General features: G+C 35.2%; 1 non-coding gene across 1 annotated transcript; it reads left to right on the forward strand.

Annotated features, from left to right (window-relative positions):
- The first annotated feature begins 23,037 nt into the window (after nucleotides 1-23,037).
- LOC122112927 lies at nucleotides 23,038-23,170 on the forward strand. Its single transcript, XR_006148309.1, has one exon. It is a non-coding gene; the product is annotated as a U11 spliceosomal RNA (small nuclear RNA).
- Nucleotides 23,171-24,114: the final 944 nt, after the last annotated feature.

Raw genomic sequence — 24,114 nt, forward strand, 5'->3', positions numbered from 1 at the left:
AACACACCAGCTTCTATTTCATGTTTGGGAACAAGCCTCTACTTTAAACTCACATAGAGGAAACCAGGTATCAATCCTCACTACTCGTTTAAATATTCTTCCCAGGATTCTAATGTGGATCCTAACCCAGAGCTACAGTTCTGCCACCCTTGGGCATCAGGCTTGCAGAATATTCTCCCTCTAATGTTAGTATCTCTAACATGTCAAATTCTCTATGTCAAATTCCCTCCATCTGATATCCTTATTCTTACATACCTGGCTCATTAAAATTCCTGAAACTGATGAATGGATAAAGAAATTGTGGTGTATAAATACACTTTGAAGTATTATCCAGACATAGAGAATGAAATATATTATTTGCAGGAAAATGGGTGGAATTGGAGTATATCCTTTTAAGCAAAGTAATCTAGGTTCAGAAAGACAAAGGTCACAGGTTTTTACTCATATATGGAATATATACCTGAAAATATGCATATACACAGATTTTATAAATACACATAGAAAGAGGATATGATTATAATTCTGAGACTCTTTGGAGGAACAAGGGAGAAAGAAAAAAGTGAAAGATAAAAGGGAGTGTTGATAATATTAACATATATATTATGTTTATGCATCAAGATGGTATAAGGACACTAACTGAAAACTAGGGTGTGGAAACTATAGTGCAGAGAACAGAGAAATAGAAAGAAATAGAAGGAGTTGATCTGATTGAAATATATTCTGTTCATGTGGAAAATATGGTGATACCTCTTTATACAATTGATATACACTAAAAATAATGAATGACAGGAATATCATTCTGTTGGAAGATGGGTACTTGTAAGGAGCAAGAAAAATGTAGAGGTTGAATGAGGGTGAATATGATTGAAATACCTCATATACATGTATGAAAATGGAGTAATGAAACCTGTTGATTTCTTTAACAAGACATCAGGAAATATAGAAGAGTGGTAAAGGGGATAATTTTTTAGGGTTAATTATATTCATATATTAATATATCACAACGAAATATATGCTGATAAAAATGTTTTAAAAATTCCTTATACCTGGACCTGACCAGATTGCAAGATATTACTATCATTATGTCATCTGATAATCTTGCTAAGATCCGATGTAAGCAAGAATAAATTTAGCCAGACCCATGTGATTATAAGACACTTGAACTTACTAATTATAATTTGCTTACGTCGCTTGATATACATCAAAAAATGCAATCACGCTCCTCTAACTGGAAACTTTAGTTACTGATGATTTGAAAGAGAATGCATGTGATATATTTTGCTAATTTTGTTTTTCGTCTCAAAGATTTTGGTTATTTTCTTCTTTGCTGGGGTTTGAACTGAAGGCTTTACTCATGCTAGGCAAATATTCTACCAGTGAGCTACTGGTTTTTTGAGCAGGATCTCATCATGTAGTTCAAGCTGACCTTGATCACTGGTTAAATCAAGGACTTGCTTCCCACAACCTGGATGTATAGATATGTACCACCATGTCTATAGCAAAGATTTGTTTTTACTAAAAAGTATCATCTACCAGGCACCACTTTATCATGTCTGTAATCCTAGCTACTCAGGAGAATGAGCTCTGAGGATCTCAGTTTAAAGCCAGCATGAGTAGGAAGGTTTGTGAGATTCTTATCTTCAATTAAGCAGCAAAAAGCTGGAAGTGGAGTCATAGTTCAAGTAGTAGAACACTATCCTTGAACAAAGAAGCTCAGGGACATCAGTCAGGCCTTAAGCACAAGCCCCAGTACTGGCCAAGAAAAAAAAAAGTGCCACCTAAACACTCAGATGGAAATATGTTGATTGGTTTTTCTTCCACTTTCAGAAGTTAAATCTCACATAATCTCTCAATAATTCTGATGTGTCCCAAAAAAGAGAGCATTTTAGCTATTTCTAGTCCTTAGATTTTTAGTAGGTTTTTTCCTTGGAGTGGGATGTAGTAAGAAAATCAAGGACTATATGGAAGACTTTTGCTCTACTTTTCTTTATGCTTGTTAAGCAATAAAACCTACTGCTGTTGAATATTTAGAACGTATTTTGAAAACAAAATAATACCTGAGTGAATGAATATCCTCGTGTTAGAGACACGGTTAGGTTATGCAAATCTTCTTTATATTTCTTAGCCTCATTCTACAATTTAGTCAGCTTGGAGAAGAATATAAATGCATAATAAATCAATTCCCCTGGGAAGCAATTTTCAATTCTCTCTCACACTCTCTCTCTCCTCCCCTCACTCTATCCTTCTTTCCCTCATAGAAAATCTCTTTCCTATCTCTTTCCTTAGCAAGATACTGTAAAATGAAGGAAGACAGTGAGCATTAAGTGGAAAGAAAACCTGGTCTAAAATTAACTTATGACATATGTGAGCTGTCATTAGTTCTTTAATCATATAACCAAGCTTTTCTTTTTCTCCTCTCTAATGAAAGCAACAAAAATTGAGAACTAATGGTTCTAATTGCTTTAACGGAAACATTTCCATGAACTTGTGGGGGGAAAAGTCACTAGTTAGAAACTAACATGAATTAGAAGTTTGTCATTTTTACTAAATGATACAAAAACTCGCATTGCTTAGGATGTGATAAATGCAACTTATTGGTACAACTTTTCCAGCAACATAGTGGCTAAATACTAAAACAAATTAGTAAAAATCACATCTCAGATACTACAAACACTAAATTTCACTCAGCTCGTGAAAAATGTTCACATAAATTCTTGTTATTGGAAACTAATAACTGATATTTAAACCCATGTAATGACATCACCATTCACAGTTCACAAATTAAGATTTTTGTGATACTTTATTGGTTTCTACAGTCTTTAAGTCTGTATCATACACATACACACACCTATTCATCTTACCCTTTCATCTTTCAGGATATGCTTCAACCAACATTAGTTTAAAATCACAAACTCTAAACAATTATATTTATCGAGCATCTTCAGCTGAAAAAAATACCTGAATACTATCTATTATGATGTTAGTTAATGTTCCCTTTGTTTCATTGTAAATGTGAACTCAAAATATTAACTGAGTATGGGATAAACTATAACATATGGATTCTTTTGAATCACCAAGTAGAAGGCCTATACATTATCAATATACTCATAGATATCCAAAATATTCTCAAAGATCCATGGATATGTGGATATCACTTTAAGAAAAATGCTGGGCACTGAAGGACAATGCACAATTGCCTGAAGTAGAATATTTAGATACTACATTGCAGCAATACTGTATTTAACAATGTTTTTTAAATGCCCTCAAGTGAGAATTCATACTGCCAAAGCAAATATAACTGAAATGAAAGAAAAGGCCTCCTTCTTCCTAACGTTTTTGGTGCTGCTCTGTTGAAGAATGGTAATTATTAGAAAATGAAAGAGATATTGATAGCTGTAAGAAAAGCACATGCACAAAATCCTTTGTTAAGCTATTGAATCAGCCCAGAGGCATCACATAGTCTCAGCTCATACTGCTAATGATCATGATGAGATTTGGAAGTTCACTCACTTTTCTGAAAGATGTTAATCTCTTTCTCCTATAGCTCACTCTGCAGTTCCAAGAGATTGCAGTTCCAGCATTTTGGTTGCATGAACATGATTTACCTGCATGAATGTTCCAGAAAAGAATTCAGACCTAAACTATATACTCATCACTCACCAACTCTGTTAGGAGGTTGTATGAAAATCAAAGCAAGAACCACAAGAATAGCTCCTTGTCATTCTGTGGTATATTATTTGTCTTTCTGCTAACAATACTCACCAACAATGACTGCAATCTTCGATCCAACAAATCTTTGCTTTGTTTCCAACTAAATGTGCACCCCAGTTTATCACTGGCTTATATTTCAAAACTTTGTAGAGATCAATTACTTGGCACTTGTCACTAGATAACTTTCACAGCAGCATAGAAGAAATTGGATACAGTTATGAGGTCACAATGAGTATAAATCATGTATACACAGTATTATTGGAACTACAGTTAAGATGCATGTGGATAAAATAGGCTTTGTGGGTTGGCTTGTGCAATGAACCACCATTTACAACAAGGAGGTGGCAAAGAATAAACACTGATTATACGAATTCAAAGGTTCACGGCTGAACTAAAGTCCTTTTGAGCACTTTCACAGGGCTCCTGGTGACTACAATGGGTTGCCTTGGAACTTAAATTAATGTTGCCATCTGAGAAAGAAATCTTTAGAAAGAAACTACAAATGACAAAATTAGTTCTCAGTTGAAATAACTCACTACAAAAGATATACACCTAAATCTATTTGGAGACTTTTAATTCTGTGCCAAATAACCAGTTTGCAATGCCAGGAAAATATGTCTGAATACAAAAGCAAGCTCTAGCCAAATCTTCTATATTGAGTCGCATATCTACATAAAGGAGAACTTGGCAATACCGTTGGCATGTGTAAAAACAGTGCCAGAGAAATTTTTACATAACACCATCAAGGGCAAAAACATTCTGATTTGAGAAGGTATAAAATATCTAGTCAGTGAGATACTGTATGCCACATATTCATCTAGCTACACATCCATCAGGAATCTCTATGGATTATATAAATGTACTCAGTAATTTTATAGACAATCGAGATAGTCCAGCAATTCCACATTCTAGGTTGGATAAAGGAAAAAATAACACAAAATTGAAAAACACTTAGGGTTAGTTCAATGATGAAAAACACTATTAAATAAGATCAGTTAACACAAGCCAGATCTAAATTAAGAAAATAAGGGAATAGGTAAGCAAAAAAAACTAAAGCACATATAACTATTTCCCACTATTTAAAGGAAAATTTACCCATAATGAGATGGGACATCAATTATAACAAAGAACAAAATGGAATATTTTGAAATAAAAAGTTGAAAAGAATAAATATTTGGATTTAATATTAATAGCAGATTAAATAGTTTTAAATAAAAATTTCACCAATTAAAAACATATTATTTATAATGTAAAAACATTCTTGTAACCCCAGCCCTTGGAAGGAAGAAGCAATACGATTAAAATTTTAAGCCCATCTTGGTCTACATAGAACACAAAAAGAAAAGAAGAAGCTATTTTTATTTTGAACTAAAATTTTTATAACTACATGAAATAGAAGTTTATATGTATCAATTAAAATGCAGAGATTATTGAATTTGACTAAACAAAGGAAATGGCTCTAACTCTATGCTGTGTACAGAGAACTCAAAATACAGAAGGACAAATAGATTGCATGGGAAAACATATAAAAATACTAATAACTAGGTATTTCTTTTTTCTTTTGTTCTTTTTGCCTTTGGTTTATCCCCTATTGTCACTGTACTTCATTTCTGGTATCCTGTGTCTTGTATATACATTTATCTGAATTGGGGAATGGGCGGGAAACAACAAAATGGTGAGACAAAAGACAAAAGGCAAACCAATGCAATAGCAATCCTCACAAAACAATTTATTGGAAATGAACCTTACAACTTGGGAGGGAGATGGGGGGAGGGAGTGTCAGAAAAAATAACCTGGGATAGGGTAACAATGTTCAACAAGAAGTGTACTCATTACCTTACATATGCAACTGTAACCTCTCTGTACATCACCTTGACAATAAAATTGATTTAAAAAAATAAATCGACCTGTCAAAAATACTATAATTAGAAAAATAGTAGTACTCCTACTATGAATATAATGTTAATATCAGATAAGGGATTTTTAAAAAAAAAAAAACACCTGACCAGGACAAAAGGTAGCATTTGTAATGATAAGGGTATCAACTGATAAAGTGAACATAGTAATTGCAAATGTGTATGTGCTTACATGCTTCAAAATACATGAGACAGAGATTGGCAAACCTGAAAGGTAAAACAAACCTACAATCTAAATTTTTTTCTTGGTGATAAAAGTAAAAAATTTAAAAACCAAGAATTCTTGCACACGATTATCATCAAATTTACCAAATTAATATTCATAATATATACAGCTGAAACACAATAGAATTCAAAATTTCTAGAAGTTCAAGATAACAACAGCAGAGGCAATCAAGGAGAGATTAATTAATTTTAAAGAATTATAGTTATTGAGATAATACTGTGTGACCACAACAAAGTAGAAATCATTAGAAAAGATCCATCTGCAAGTACATACAGATTCAAAACAAATTATTTATCTATTTATTTAGTACTTATACTGGAGTTTGAATTCAGAACCTAATGCTCTGGCTTTTTGCTTACAGCTGGTGCTCTACTACTTGAGCCACAGCTTCACTTCTGGATTTTTGCTAGTTACCTGTCAACAAGCATCTCATGTGTTTGTCCAGACTGGCTTCCAAGATCCACAGATCTCAGCTTCTTTAGTAGCTAGCGTTAAAATAGTTTTGAGCTGGAGGGTGACATCACTTGAGCAAGGAAACTGAACAAGCACAAGGCCTTGGATTCAAACCCCGGTGGTGATTCACAGCTAATTCAGTGTTTACAAGGAAAAAATAGCTTTAAGTTACAAGTTATAAAATAAGAAAATTAGAAAAGAATAATTTTTCAAAGTCAATACTGTAAGATGTCATCCTGAGTGTAGAATATCAAGATAAAGTCACGGAAAATAATAAAGATAAACTAGAAAGTAATGAAATGCAAAATGAATTAACAACAGAAAAATGAATGGAAATAAAGGCAGGTTCTTTGAAAACATAAATAAAATTGTTAAAAAAAATTCCGCACAAGAAATTTTACTAAAACTGGCTTAATAAAATTGAATGATGAGGGCTGGGAAGGTGGCTCAATGATACAGTGCTTGCCTTGCAGGCATGATGCCATGGATTCGATTCTTCAGCACCACATAAGCAGAAAAAGCTGGAAGTGGCACTGTGGCTCAACTGGTACAGCACAAACCTTGACCTGAGTTGCTCTGGGAGAGCGCCCAGGCTCAGAGTTCAGGCCCCACAACCAACAAAAAAAAAAAATGATGCTATAATATGGAAACAACCCAGATGCTCTTCAACAGATGAATGGATCAAGAAAATGTAATATGTCTTGGGCACCAGTGGCTCACTCCTATAATCCTAGTTACTCAGGAGGCTGAGATCTGAGAATCACAGTTCAAAGCCAGTCTGAGCAGGAAAGGCCATGAGACTCTTATCTCCAATAAACCTCTAAGAAAACCAGAAGTGGCTCTGTGGCTCAAATGATAGAATGCTGGCCTAGAGCTGAAGAGCTGAGGAATGGCACTGCAGGTCCAGAATTCAAGCCCCATGATGCACAAAAAAAGAAAGGGAAGGGGAGGAGAGGGGAGGGGAAGGGAGGGGAAGGGAGGAGAAGGGAAGGGAAGTGGTATATGCAATGGAATTTTACTCATAAATCCAGAAGAATGATATAATATCACTTGCTTAGGACTGAATGGTCCTAAAAAAACTTGTTAAATGAAGCCAAGCTCAGAGACAAAAGATTCACGTTTTCTCTCATATGTAACAGGTAGATCTAATTTATAAAAACACAGGTAATCATGTACAGAATGTTATGCAAATGTACACAAATGTATCAACTAAAAGATAGCATTTGCAGGAGAGAATTCAAAGAATGTAACTCCTTAGAAAAACTCATAGTCCAACAAAATGTATAATGGAAACCTGGTACTGGACAGATGTGGGAGGAGGTCAAGGAGAGGAGGACTGATAGGAAGAGAGAAAAGGAAGAATGCAGGCATAATAGTCAATGCATATCCTGTGAAATTAAACTGAGGGGAGAGGTTTGGTTCTCAGGGAAGGGGGAGAATGAGTAAAGGGGTGATTTCAATCAAGATGCATTATATTCATAAACTGGTTGAATGGTAACTCCTTTGTACAACTACCTACAGATAATAAAAATATAAACTTTACAAGATGAATAATACTACCAAGTGGGAATAAGTTGCAACAACTGCAGTCCTCATCTATGGGCAGTGAAGACAAATGGGGCAACCCCTTCGGAAGCAGTTTGAAAATTGCTTATATGTTCCCACAGTAGTGACATATGATATAGTCACTCTCCTCACCAAGTGTGTTGGTTCCCAAGTGATTGAATCTCAACTCCATAGCCACTTACCATTTTCCATTCTGTGATAACGGAGCTGAATTTTAATTAGCATCTCTCCTTTACCAAGTAGCACAATGTGAAACTTTGTAAGAACGTATTCTGGAAGGACAATATAAGAAAAGAGGTTTCTTCAACCACTCAATAAATAAGTGGGCTAAAGACTTAAAGAGACCTCTGTACAGTATGTTCACAAATAAAATAAAATTAAATTTAAAAAAAAAGACAAAGAGAGACTTCTCTAAGGAGGAAATAAGAATGGCCAATAGTCACATGAAGAAATGCTCAACTCTCTAACCATAAAAGAATGCAAATCAAAACAACATTGAGATTCTACCTCACTCCAGTTAGAATGGCTGTAATCAAGAAATCTAATAACAGCAGATGCTGGAAGGGATGTGGCCAAAAAGAACCATACTGCATTGTTGGAGTGTAAACTTGTTCAAACACTTTGGAAAGCAGTATGGAGATTTCCTCAAAAGACTTCACATAGAGCTCCCCTAGGACCCAGCAATCCATCCCACTTTTGGGTATCTACTCAAACAATCACAAACAAGGCCATTCTAAGGCTACCAGCACACCTATGTTTATTGCAGCATTATTCGCCAAAGCTAAGATATGGAACCAAGCCAGATGCCCCTCAAGAAAATGTGATATATATATATATATATATATATATATATATATATATATATATGAATTCTATGCCTCCATCAGAAAGAATGACACTGCTTCATTTGTTAAGAAATGGAAAGACTTGGGAAAATCATATTAAGTGAAGTAAGCCAGGCCCAAAGAAACAAAGAAACATAGGTCCCATGGTTTCCCTTATTTGCAATAACTAGTATATGTCTAAGATAATCTTACCAGACAAACATAAAAGGTCAAAAGTTATGTACCATATGACCATATAAGATGATGCTAAGTGAAATGAACCCCAAGGTAGGGACACAAGAGGTTTTCTTTGTCACTGTTGTTTTTATGTGCCATATGATTTTTTGTTTCTTTTGTGTGTTTTTCCCCCATGGTACAACCCCTGTTTGCATGGTATTTGATTCCGGTGCCCTGTATCTTGTATATACATTTTTCTGATTTGGGGAGAGGAAGGGAAATAACAAAATGCTGAAGCAAGGATAGAGGTTGATCCATGTAACAATGAGATGTACAAGACACTGTTGAAAATGAACTTTACAACTTTGGTTAAGGGAGAGAGGAGTTGGGGAGGTGGGGAGGGAAGGGATGGTAGAGGAAAAACAAAGGAGGGGTAATAATGCTCGATAGGAAATGTGCTCATTACCTTACTCATGTAACTGTAACCTATCTGTACAGTATCTTCACAATAAATATATAAATGATAAAAATAGGTTTCTTTTTCTGATTCTGGTATGTTCTTTACACAAGACTCTTTCTTTTCTTTTGTGCTTTATTTTGTAGTGGCCAGTGGCCAAAATCATATGCCACTTTCCTTCCTACCCCCATAGGGAATCTGTCAATAGCCCCTAGGTCCATACCATAGATTCCACATGTGCTAGGCAAATCCACTTGAATACCTCTTCCTGGTCAGAGGAAAGTTTCCCTGGTAGGCCAACTCCATTTCCCTGGCTTTCCTCAACACTCCACCAGGATGCTTCTACTAGCCTGAGAATTCCTACATTCTCCTTGGATTCCTCTGGGCTGCTTCCTATTAAGTGCTACTGCATATCCCTTTTTGGTATAAACAATTTCCCTTCATAATTCAGAGAGTAGTGTGTCTACCGCCTCTTGAACTGCTTCACAACCTTCTTTTGGGAATTTGTGCAGTGGGTTCTTAGTGAAGCGCAACCCTGAGGACTATTCTCTACCACAAATACAGAAGACACGCCTGCGGGAAGATGGACCATGGAGTCCTGTGGATGAGATGCTTCACAGAACATCTGCACCATCTTGTGAGCCACATCCCTGTCTTCTCCAGTGAGCCATATCTCTCAGCCCAAGATGAGGAGTAGATTCCTCTTTGGCTATTCTTTCTCAGTCTTGGGAAGATTGCCTTCTTGTTCTACTAATTTCATATTTTTAGAACTCTCTTTTCCTCTCAAAGGCCACTGTTCAATTCTCCAACACTCTAATAATAAGCTTCTAATAATGTAATAATATAATGTAACTACATTAATTACTACATCAATGTAATAAACCCCACTTAATAATTTTAATATTACTTTTAATGGAATGTGCCATGTTCATATTACTTTGTGGTATCTGGTTTTTAATTGGGCCCTGACTCATAGTCCAAGATAAGTAGAAACTTTATTCCCCCCAAAAAACTTATACTTACTTAAATATTCAGAAATATTCATTCACATTAACTAACAGTTGAAAACAAGTCAAATGTTCAATAAAGGTAAATGGATGAACAATTTGCTATATATCAACACAGTAAAATATTATTAGCAGTATAAATGAAGGAATGAACTACATGAAAGAACATAAATAAGTCTTCTGTGGGAATCCTAGAGCCCTATGGGAACTGAGAATGGTTGTAGGAGATTTGACTCTGCGCTTTTAGTATGAATGATACCAATGGAATCCTACTGGCTTATAGTGGGTTGCTTTCTTTTATCCTATGTCTAAAGACACGGGATTATGAATGTTTGACCTTTTGTATTCATTTCTATCAAATGACAGATGTCTGTATATACTTATCTTAGTGAGGAAATTTCTAGATCCCTTAATAAAACTGCTTAGTGCTTCTTGCCTCTTTGTCTTCTACATTTTCAAATGTGCACTTTTGTTTATTTTCCTGTAACCACCTTAATTTTGCATAGGCTAATATGAATCTATATAGCACAGATTGAGGAAGATAACTTCAGCTAAGGCAAATCTGTTAGTAAAATTCATTCCTCACCCCATGATGGTACCTGGAATATTAATTATTTAATAGACAATCTTCTGAGATATCACTGCATGAGCAGTTCTTCATCCATCTCCCCAGAATCTGCTGGATAGAACTGGCAGTCTTACAAACATTTTTATGGAGAAACTAGATATGTAAGAGTATGTGATTATCTTTACATAAAACTTAAAAAGAAAAGAAAAGATACCCTATCATGTTTGCCTGGAGTTGAACATAATGCATGGAAAGTCACAAGGGGATGATAAAAGCCACTTTTGAGGATTAAAGAAAAAAAAACTCAACAAGCTGATTGTGGGATTCTTTCACTGTTTCATACATTTGACAACATCTATCAAGTCTTGGATCTAAAAATAAGTCTGATTTTATCATTGAAAAATTGTTCTTCATAGCTGCCTTAAAAGCGAGTGAATTTATGAAAGCAATCAACACATTAGTTGATATCCACTTACTTTTGACATAGTTATCTCTCCAAGCTTACATTGACAGAATTATTTTCCAGACATTCCAAAGTGAGGACTTAATACTAAATATTGATATTATGCTATAGGCCAGCCACCTTCTGCCACTTCTCATGATACCATCTGAGCATTCTCTATCAGTCTATCACTCACAGGAGGGTAGGGATGAATGGAATCGCTATTGACCATTACTTGACTGCATTCTTCCCCCACATCTTCCTTCATTCATCTACCCCTCTTCCCTTGCCCACCCCCACCCCGTCTCTTGCAAGTACCCATTTCCTGGTGCTTATTTTGTTTGGGCTTTGACTTAGTCTTTCTAACAAATTGTATGATTTGAGGTTTCTATAAAGGCTATTATGCTTCTGCTGGGGGTGAGTTGAGGGGGTGAAAATGATGAAGGGCGTGACATAGATCAAGATGCATTGTATTCAGAAACTTCGCGTTAAATGGCAAATATTCAATACATATCACAAGTGATTCAAGGGGTGGTTTGGAAAGGAGTAGTGAGAATGTTGAAAGGGGTGACATGGATCAAGACGTACTGGATTCATAAACTGCTTCATTGAATGGGAACTCCTTTGTACAACTACTTAAAGATAGCAAAAATATTTTACCAATAAAGAAATAAATGTAAGCACATAGTAAGATCTCAATATTATGCTGTGTTGCTACTATTGTTCTACTACATACTGTTAATATATATGTGTATACACACATATGAAGCTCAAATAGTACAATACATTATATATACACACACACACATACATACATTCATAGACACTCTTATTTTTGCACTGTGTTTAGAATTGTGGTTATACCAAGAGAAATAAATGCTACTCTCTAACAATATGACTCTTAGCACAAAACTATCTCTTAAATCTACAGAATGAATGAGTTCAATCAGAACTTATTGCCCCTGCATTGTTGTTCCAAGTCTTTCTACATTTTGAATAAATATTAGGGAAGTGTTATTTACTCTATACAAAGACAGAGATGTTATCTGTATAACTCCAAGTAAAGAATTGAATCGATTAGCCCATTTTCTTGAGCTTATCTTGCAGAAACGAAAATGTGAAACTCAGAAAATTGTAATAACACAAATTTCTGATAAGAAAAAAAAACAATCTCAGACAGGTGCCAGCAGCTATGTTTACAATCCTACCTAAATGAGAGGGTGAGATAAGTAGAATTGTGGTTCAAAGCCAGCCCAAATAGATACACACAAAAGACATCTTTCTCACCCAACAGTAGGTTGAAGCGTCACATGCCTGTTATCCCTGCTACATGGAGACTAAGAGGGAAGTTCAAAGCTCTAGGCCAGCCAGACAAAAACTGCCAAGATTCCATGTAAAAGAAAGAAGTTGGATGCAATATCATGCACCACTCATTCTAGTTATGACGGGAAGAAGTATAAATAGCAGGTAGATCACAATTCTAACCAAGCAGGGGTGCAAAGTTAGAGCTTATCTCAAATATAAGGCTATATGCATGGTTCAATTGTAGAGTACCTGCCTACCAAGGATAAGGCCCTGGGTTCAAATTCCAAAACTGCCAAAAATAGATTTCACATGTATCAGGTCAGTGAAATATAAACCATTAGAATTCTCTATTACTATAGATGAAATGCCTCTGACAAGTACCAGATACCAAACTGGAATTCGAGAACTTTCAGGAGCATTTGCTCTTCTTCACCAAACAGGTTTGGGAAATGCAGCACAGACAATGTTCAAGCTTGTAAGCTTTATTCTCTCTGTTTTTCCCAATTTAAGTCCTTAGAATGTTAGTTTCATAACTCTTCTTAAATATTTAAAGATTGTCAACCTGCTGTTCAAAGAAATCTCATGTCTCAATGTTTTCTCCTGTCTTCAATTTAATTTTTATTACTTCCCTATGTTATGACCAGATTAGCCTTAGTTTTTAATACAAACATTCTGCTTCAATACTGTGTTCATTTTTGTCCATTTCCTAACACCTTTTAATCTTGTCCTATGTTTGCTTGTTGATATATAGTTTAGCTAATACTTAATTGAGTCTGCTGAAGCTTGTTGGTCTCTACATGCTTTGTGGAGTGAAAAGCTAATGGAGAAAGGTCATTGCTCATCTTTTTGCCCTTCCTGCTTTGGAAAACTCATTTATAACTAGTTAGAATTCCTGATATCTCCACAGCTTGGATGAATCCCAGAAGAAAAGAGCATTCATGCCTACCCCATGATATTTTGGAATTAAGGTAAGGGATTATTTAGAATATAGTCCTAGAAATTTGAGGGAATATATGAACATAGGGATTAGGGACTATTCTATAAAAGAGTTGTGAAGATAGAAAGCCCACTGAGGTAGTCACGCTAGCAAAATTTAGAGACCATCATACAATCTGCTTTGAAAGCAAGATGATTACCTACTTCTCCATTCTCTAAGCTCCTGGGAAGTCTTTGGAGATATCCTTCGGAGTTTTCATGGGTTCCTGTATTGAGATACAGAACTCTATACTAAAGATTTGACATCTTCAGTCTGAAGGAATCTTTGGGAATAAAGAGGAAAGGCATAAAGAAGACCATTACTCAGAGAAGACTCCTCCCAGTACTTCTGTGAACATCATTCTAGGTTGACAGAGACCACCAGAAAAAGCTAGTACCAGGATGGACTATTACAAAGACAGTGACATCCCAGTATCATTACTATGACACAGGGTACACTTACAAACCTCTGTTTTCTTGTTTCTTCATGCTGTCTACTTTCTCCAAACAAGAGATGCTTAACCTCAAAGAGGAAATAAAATAAAGTTTTCTGGGAGCCAGACCACATTTTATTCCTATTATAAAGTCAGGGCTAAAGATGATAAGAAGAGAGAGCTTTGGGTGATATGTTAGTTGGATGTATTAGACTGGGCTAAACTAAGTTCTAATAACTAAAACATAGTTCGATAACCACAGAAAAATCTCAGAATTATGTTGTTAAAACAAAAAAGGACTCAGAAAGGAGAGATAAAATTTTATATAGGAAAAAAGGTATTTCCTGTTTATATTGGAAGGAATATTCATCAGTGAAGTAAGTATATTACAAAAGCTCTCTTCTGAGCTGCCAAAGTTCTTAGGTTGGATGTTATCTTGTATGATGAGATATTATGCAGACAAGGAACAATGATCTGAAGTACTAATTAAACATAATTTATCACATTACAGAATCCAGGAGTACAGAGTACAGAGACAAGATACCTACACAGATGAGGGTGGACAGAAAGCTTTACTGTAGTTGTATATTTCAAAGCTAGCACAGTTTGTGCCTGTAGTTATCATTTCATTTGTCAAACTACAACCCCTAGGCTCTACAGAATTCCTCCTAGATAGAAATGCCTTACGAATCATTTTCACTCCTGAATTCCCTATTAATTCTATAAGAAATCACTGACAGATTACCTGTATATATATATAAAACTTAGTTTTATTTTGTTTTTTTATTTCAAATCCAGCACAAAATTAGTTAGTAAGCTATTTTGTCTGCCAAAATTAATAGTAATGACAAAACCGATATTGCTAAAAAGTTTCCATTTGTCAAAGAAAATACAATAGTCTCTACAATTGAAGCGGTGAGAACACATTTCTTTGGTAATTTTTTACCTAATACGAAGACAGTGGTAACCTTACACCCATGTATGCTACTTTTGCCCTCCTCAAAAAAGAAGTATTAAAGTGTTTGTATTTGGCTGTCTAGCTAAATTGCAGGCTACCTAAAAGCACAGAAAACATTTTCTTTCTCAATTTTGTTATACCCTACAGCACACATACAATCATTAGTTGCCAGCAAATTCTCTTATTCTGTTAACTGCTTTTCTTGTCTTGCCCACAGGCCTAAGTCCACATTTATAAAGCAATTTATGAGCACCAAATGCCAGGCACTTCAGGTATACCTAATATTATGATTATATATTGAAGACATATGGATAAGAAATGCTCGCAATAAATGCAATTAGTTTCCCTCAAGGTCAAACAGAACATCTTTTAAAAAGGAAAACTTTGAGTCACTAAAAAATGAGAATCTAAGCCATTCATTTATATAGACCTCATATGCTTTTGTTTTGTTACCACAATTGTCTATAATTGTTTTATTCCCACTTATGTCACAATCTAGAAACAGGCCAGTCATGTTACATGCATCAAGCAAGCATATGTAGAGATATGCCAGTTTTAGAAAAGTATATTTAACCCAAAGGGAATTTTAAGTAATAGTGCTTTTTAAAAATTGGATCTTTTTTTTAATTTTGTAAGAATGATGTTTATGTACAAAACTTATTTGCAGATATAAGAAAAAATCAGACTCAGAAAAGATATATCTTGTCCTTAAACATCGACTGCTTTAAACATAATCCAACAAATAGATCAAATCCATACAATTTTACCTATAAACTTTTAAGCTTAGTTTTTCCAGATACATATAGTTATGTTTAGATACCTTATAAACATGAGCCCAAGTCACATATTTAAGAAATAGAAAAGCTGAAGAGCTAACGTAACACTTTTAAAAAAAACTTGTTTATATCACGTATTTCTCACAGCCACCTATGGCTTTAGTAATGGAAATTTTTTATAGGCTCTTTCAGGATCTAAAGGCCAAACTAAATGAAATAGAAGAGATGGCAACAAATGAATAATTTGCAATATCCTTTAAAAGGATTTACTGAATTTTTCTACAAGTTATGAGAACACTTCCGGTATGCACAAAGCTTGAGCTTCCCAGTCCAATTTTACTGCCCACTATGCTCTAAAGTTTTGCTCCTACATCACCTCATTCATTATAATCCCTTCATATACCCGAGACCTTCCGAATAATCCATAGTCCCTTAATACGGAAGATGGGTTCTTCAACAAGCACATCTTCAGTCTTACCTATCCCACTGAGTCCTATCCACAGACATCCTATAAAGCTATCCATTCCCTTCAACATGCTTACACACATGAGATACCCTCTGTAATTCCTTCCTCCAATTCACTGTGACATTAGCTCTTACCCATTCTCCCAGAAATCATTCAAGTTCTAGGAGTGTCTGTCATTTCTGTTAGGTCCATTTGGATGTATTCCCTACATGCCACAAATAACTCAGTGACCATATTGCACATCATCTTGTACAATGGGAGCTTTTTGAGGACATGAGCTTTCTTTTGTCTGCTTCTACTCTGGATATATGAATCCTTCCTGGCATATAATAAGTCTCCATGCGTCTGTTCAGCAAATCTGCACTGGACACATGGTATTTACTGGGCAGCATCTAAAGCTTGGAATAGCAAGTCAGATGAACTTTATAACACTTGAAATCCAGCATCATTCAAGACATATTAAATAATATTTCTAATATGACCAATTAAAAATATTCCTCATGATGGTCTGCTTAAATCTCTCTTCAGAGTCCCTAGTCTCTCCGGCTGGAACATCCAAACTTCTCCTTCATATTAATCCAAATTGAGTATGTCCTTCAGAACCTATATTCTATACTTCAAGGGTTGGCAGGGCTGTTCCTCCCCACATTGATGCCAGTGAGAGTAAAACATGATAGTGGCATTTGTCCACACACAATTGACCTTCTGACTTTCTGTCACTTGCAACAGCACGTTTCCAGTGACTTGGAGGAGGTGAGGGAACTGATTCATCTTTGCTTGTTAGCTGGTGCATTCTCACACTTCAGCCCCTGTCAGATCCTCCTACTGTGCATCTGTGGTACCATAGAAATCCATCCCTATCTTTGTTCCTACTGTGATCCCCTCTGCTTAGCTTCTCATTACTTTTCTATTGCTGCAGCAGGCCTTTCTCTGATACTCTTCAGGCTTCAGCCCACCTCTAGTGAAGCTTCAAAATAGCATAGTTTAGCCTGGCTTTTTTTCTACAATACTTTTTCACCAACTAAAAGATAAGATTCATACCCTTATTCACTTTTCTAATCTTTGTTCAAGTTGCTTCTTAGAAAAATTATTATTCTTAACTAGTTTTACAAAGAAGTTTCAATTCAACATACCAGTTTATGAGTGCAATGCATCTTTATCAGTGTCACCCATCATTTTCTCCCATCGCTTCTAACCCTACCCATCTCTACAAGTTATCTGGTACCACTTTCCTATGTGAACAGTGAATGTTATGATTGTATTTGCCCAGCTTTCCTCTCTTCCATAGCCCAACCTCTCTTCTCTTGATTTTCCTCCTCCCAATAATACATGGTTCAGCTTCTTGATAATAATTTTCAAACTGTAAGTTGTTATTTATTGGAGTTAAATGATGAGATGCTTTTCTGTGTATATCATATTTTAGTCAAATTTTTTGGTATATATTGTATATGACCTTGTGTCTGTTTTCATACATGTTTGTAGTTTGAATCTAACTTTGACATACATTTCTCTAAGCCTGACTTACTTCACTAACAGAGAATTTTCCAGGACTATATATAAAATTAACATATTCTTCTTAATAAAGATGAGTAAATTCTAATATAGATAGAGATAGGTATGATATATATTATATAAAACATATTATTCATATATATCCCACATTTGTTTGATCCTCTCATCTACTATAGGGCCTCTACAGTAAAATCTAAGGGAAAGAAATGGATGAAGACATGAGGAAGTAGAAAAACTTACCATGTTCATAAATCAACAGAATTAATATCATGAAAATTGCTATATTCCCTAAAAGCAATCTACAACTCAATTCAATATTCATCAAAATCCCAATTGCATGCTTCACAAAGCTAGAGAAAACAATTCAAAAATTTATACAAGGGCTGGGAAGGTGGTTCAGTGGTAGAGTGCTTGACTTGCATGCATGAGGCCCTGGGTTTGATTCCTCAACACCACAAAAGCAGAAAAAACCAGAAGTAGCACTGTGGCTCAAGTAGTAGAGCGCTAGCCTTGAGCTGAAGAGCTGAGGACAGCACCCAGGCCCAGAGTTCAGGCCCCACGAATGAAAAAAATTCATACAGCACCTCAAAAGATTCTGAATAGTAACAATCCTGAGCAAATAAGCATTGCTGAAGGTATCTTAATTCCAGACTTCAAACTTTACTACAGAGCTATAAAAAATACAGCTTTGTACTGACACAAAAACAGACCTGAAGATCGATGGCACATAATAGAAGACTTAGAAATAAAATCATATATCTGGAGTCACCTGATATTAGACAAGGGAACCAACAATATACTGGACAAAGCTGTTCAACAAATGGAGTTTGGAAAACGGTACATCCACGTGTAGAAGAGTGAAACTGAAACCTTATCTGTAAGCTTGTACTAATATCAATTCAAAACTGATCAAAGACCTCAGTGTAAGACTCGAAACTACTACAGTAAGGAGTAAGAGAAACATTAGAATTTACTGGTAGAGGTAGGAATTTTCTGAGTAGAATTCCAGAGTCCCGACAAATAGGAGAGAAAACTAACAAATGGGATTGCATGGAGCTAAACATTTCTGCACAGTGAAAGATATAGTTACTATGTTACAAACTACAGCCAACAGAATGGGAGAAGATCCCATAAGCTGTATTTCTGATAAGAGCCAACTTCCAGAATGTACAAGGAGCTCAAGAAACTAAATCCCCAAAGAATCAGTGACCCAATTAACAACTATGCAAACGAGATAGAGAATTCTCAAAAGTTAAAGTTAAAAACAAGCAATAAACACAGATAGAAGCGATCTGCATCTCTGACCATAAAGAAAACGCAAATCCAAAAACCTTGAAATTATACCTCACCCCAGTAAAAATGGCCATCATCAAAAACAAACAACAAATGCTGGTGGGGAAGTGGGGAAATGGAACCCTATTACATTTTTTGTTGAGAATGTTAACTAGCACAACCACTATAGAAGGCAGTTTGAAGATTCCTCAGAAAACTAAACATAGACCTACCCTGTGATCTTACACTATTACTCTTGGACATTTCTCTGAATTGCTTCAGCCAAACAAGACATTCTGTGACACAAATGTTCCTCAGACATTGTCCTTGTTCCTGCCACCCCACCTGCTCATCTACCCAGTCATGGTTCCTCATTTTTCAACTAAGTCTTGTTTGGGTTATTTGCTCACTTTCCTTACCCATGTAGCAGATAGTTAGCCTTTTTTTCTCAGAAGTAACATCAGGACACTTGAGAACTAATTGTGATATACTGTGTTTTGTCCAGCTTTCAGTTGTTTTTGTATTTGGGGGGACCATTCTGCTAGACCTGAGACCACTAAAATAAAGCAAGTAACTTTAGAATGAGTCTTGTTTTTCTAATGCAACTTTTTCAAATCTAAACTAAATACTGGTTAGCAGCAATACAATTATTTGTCTCTGTTTATTTTCTATAATAAAATAATCCTTAATGTTGAAAGATTCTATATTATTTAACATATTTTTGCTATTGGCATCAAGTCAATCCATAAGTATAATATGCCATACATAAATGGGTTAGACTATACCATGAAAATGATACATTTTAATAGATCTGAGGAAATATTTTTCAGTTAAAGCCAATATAATTTAAATATGCTTCCCTGTAATTTTCCATGGTGCAAAATTCATTTCCGAGACCACTATGGATGAAAACACTGGGTTGATTTCATCAGACCAGATTGGTCTAACTAGGTGGTGGGTTTCTTAAAGAAAGATATAGGTATGTCTCTCACTATTGTCTGGTGTTACTTCAGTTTAGAATATATTGTGGTTATTATTAAATGATTGTGAGTTACTTTGTGAGTTAATTATTCTATTAGGATGTAAAGGAAGGAACAATCTGGAATAGCATTTCTCTTATAACAGTTGACAGTTTGTTTTTTAGATTTTATCACAGATGGATTTTTCTTGCATATTAATCTGAAGACTATGTCTTCCAGGCAAAATAAGCTTTTGAGATAATTTATATCTAATGGACCCTCTCAAAGTAAAATATATTTTTTAACTTTCTAGTATCATTTTTTATATTCCATTGTAAGTAATTCAAGGATTCCTTTAAGACCACATGAAATTCCAGGCTACAAATGCTTCTTTTGCATTCATTTTAAAGTGGGAGAAATTTTAAGGTCAAAAAATGGGTAGGCTTCCTGTCCAAGATCACAGTGCTATTGCCAGATGCCTGCTCTTGCTACTTTATTAAGCATTAAACTTAATGAGAATGCTTAATATAGTAAGCTTCAACTGCAATAATTTTATTTGAATATTCTTAAATCATTTGCATCCTTGCTGTAGTTTTAGCAAGTTCAAGAGATCCTATACCTGTGTTCAACTGACAAAACTTTTAAGACTCCAAACATGACTCAACACAGTGATTCCAAACTTTTAATTGTTCAGTCTGACAACAAAAATTTTACTTGATGAAGCTATTGATTAATGTTTCTGTGTTAATCTATGTGAAAGGTACTAAAAGGACAGGAATGAATAGTACACATTCTGGGAACACAGAGAGCCACTTCATCTGTGAAGACAGGAAGGATGTCTAGAGCATTCACTACCCAGCATAGGGTTGGTAGCTAAAGAGCACATGAGTTATTTGTGAGACTGAAACAATTTAAGAACTGGCTCATGCCTTAAATAGCTCATATTTTCTTTGAACATTTTTCTACTGGTTTCTTTATTCCTGATTGAATCATTCAATGCTATTTTGATTCATTGTATTAGCACTGTCAATGCGTATAATACTATGAAGAAAATGCCATAAATCAACTAAATTTCTTTAAAGTTATTCAAAGGGAAATTAGTCATCAAAATTTGTATGACTTTTAATATTTTAAGAAAATAATCATTTTAAAATTCAATTTTGTGTGCTGAATATTAAATTTAAATATTTCAATTTTAATCTATGATTTTAATTAGTTATTTGAAAAGATGCTGCATGAAAAATATGTGTTCCTTTGTCTAATCTAGAAGAATTTATAATATATTTTGTTTGCATTTATTAAACTTTCCTGGACTTCTCATTATATATGCTTATATATGTATATATTCATGTATACATTATTTATCCACATATATGCACAAATTTATTTTAAACCAAAATCCTTACCATATTTGTTGAGGAACAATACACTTAACACAAATATTTATTAACTGAGCTTCAAGATTAGATTCCACAACATAACTATTAACTTCAGTAGTTATTTTTTTGTTACATCTTGAAATTTACACACACTACATATGGGAGTTTTATATATATATGTGTGTGTGTGTGTGTGTGTGTATGTACATATATATACATGTATGTACAAACATATATATATATATACAGCAATCTATGAACCTAACAAAAGAACTTCAATCTTGGAAAGATGGAAGGAAATCATAGAGATTTTCACTTCCACAGTTCTTTCCAAACTCTAAAATACATATATCACATGTTCATTGCACAAGTCCCTAGTTACAACCAGCTTTCACAAATAAATTATCTTCCTTAATACAACTTTTTATGTTCATCATCCAACATAATGAAATTATACAAAGCATTTATTAGCATCAAGATTATTATTTTGCTTCCACAAAAACCTTCCTTAAACGTGTCACTTTTAAGAAACAAAAATTCAGAATCTTATGAATCATTAGGAATACTTAGTAGTAAAAGGAGCCTTTCCAAGCATGCAGGGATACAGGATTGTTCTTCTGTCTTTCTTATTAAAGGAAAACAAAAGTAATGCAAGGAAGGCTTTATTAAGGAAAGCAATGCAAGGAATACTTTTGTTATCCAGCCATCTCCCAGGGCAAGATGGATCACGGACACTGTTCCTGCTTTAAAGAAAGGATAATACCTGTGTACACACACACACACACACACACACACACAAGCACATATGTTTGTAATGACCTACTGCAAAGAAGAATCACTGGGGGTGAAGTTTAAGCTGTTCTAATCCAAATTATTTCTAAATTAGGTACCTTATGAAGCATTTAAAGCATATTGCTGCTGTTGATTGTATCTTCATCTAATCTTTAATGTCATCCTCCACAACCAGGAGACAATTAAATTTCTTATCACTGTGTACTTTTTGTTGATCTAGAACACAAAAATAAGAAAATATATTTGTGAAATGTCTTGACTGCTTCAAAAAAATAAACATCAGCTCCTCAATGCTTTACAGATTATATGCTGAGATTTAACTGGGAGAAATGTATTTCTGGTTTAAAGAGAAAATAAATTGAAAGGGTATTAAAAACAATCCTTTCACACAACCATGTATTTTTAGTTATTAAACTAAAGTAACATGTATTGCTACTTTAGATCACCATTCTACAAATAAAGGGGGAAGAAAGACATGACAAAAGTACTCTATATTTGGCATGCTCACATTATAATCCTCTCCTGCAGAGCTGTTCTCATCTTTACCCTCACCAACACTGTAGCCCTCAGGTTGCCAGGTCATCTAGTATATTAGAGACAGAGTCCTTATTCTCATGAATCAGGTTTGAAAAATGCTATCTCAGAAGTTATCCATTTAGATAGCTATGAAGAATACTTTGTCCTTTGTAAGAATGAGTGTATTGTCTAGTATATATAAATAAATAAATAAAAATGCAAGGCTCACATCTGTAATCCTAGCTACTCAGGAGGCTGAGATCTGAGGATCAAGGGTCAAAACCAGCCTGTGCAGAAAAGTCCATGAGATCCATATCTCCAATTAAGCACCCAAAAAAAAACCAGGAAAAAGAGCTTCTGCGTGAGTGGCACATGTAAGGCAACTCCACTGCTCTGAGTGCAGAACCAACATCAAGAGATTTCAGAAGTATATTTTTTTGGTACCTGGACAGCTGGTGATCATTGGTCCTGGTGTCCTAAAAATAATGATAATTCTAAAAAAGCCAGAAGTGGAGCTGAGGCTCAAGTGGTAGAATACGAACCTTGAGCAGGAAAGCTCAGGGACAGTGCCTAGGCCTTCAGTTCGATCCCCAGGACCAGCAGAAAGAAAGAAAAGGAAAGAAAGAAAGAAAGAAAGAAAGAAAGAAAGAAAGAAAGAAAGAAAGAAAGAAAGAAAGAAAGAAAGAAAGAAAGAAAGAAAGAAAGAAAGAAAGAAAGAAAGAAAGAAAGAAAGAAAGAAAGAAGAAAGAAAGAAAGAAAGAAAGAAAGAAAGAAAGAAAGAAAGAAAGAAAGAAAGAAAGAAAGACAGACCGGGGGAGGGGGGCTGGGAAGGTGGCTCAGTGGTAGAGCACTTGCCTTGTATGCATGAAGCCCTGGGTTCGATTCCTCAGCACCACACAAGCAGGAAAAATAAAGCTGGAAGTGGTGCTGTGGCTCAACTGGTGGAGCGCTGGCCTTGAGCTGAAGAGCTGAAGGGCCCAGAGTTCAGGCCCCACGACCAGACCCCCCAAAAAAAAAATTAAGAGAGAGAGAGAAAGAAAGAGAGAGAGAGAAAAAAAAGAGAGAAAGAAAGAAAAAATGAAAAAAGAAAGAAAGAAAGAGAGAGAGAGAGGAGGGAGGGAGGGAGGGAGAAAGGGAGGAAAGATGGAGGGAGGAAGAGAGAGAGGGAGGGAAGAAGGAAGAATGGAAGGAAGGAAATGCAATTCATCGTGTGTGTGTGTGTGTGTGTGTGTGTGTGTGTGTGTGTGTGTGTGTCTGTGTGTGTGTGTGTGTGTGTGTTTGTGCTGGTACTGAGTCTTGAACTCAAGGCCCCCCCCCCCTTACTTAGCATTTTCACTCAAGAGCAAGTAATATACTACTTGAGCCATAGATCCATTTTCCACTCTTTTCTATTTAGTTGGAAATAATAGTCTCTTGGATTTAT

Source organism: Dipodomys spectabilis, unplaced genomic scaffold (assembly GCF_019054845.1).
Source record: "Dipodomys spectabilis isolate Male_0828 unplaced genomic scaffold, ASM1905484v1 ptg000002l, whole genome shotgun sequence".
Lineage (NCBI taxonomy): Eukaryota > Metazoa > Chordata > Mammalia > Rodentia > Heteromyidae > Dipodomys > Dipodomys spectabilis.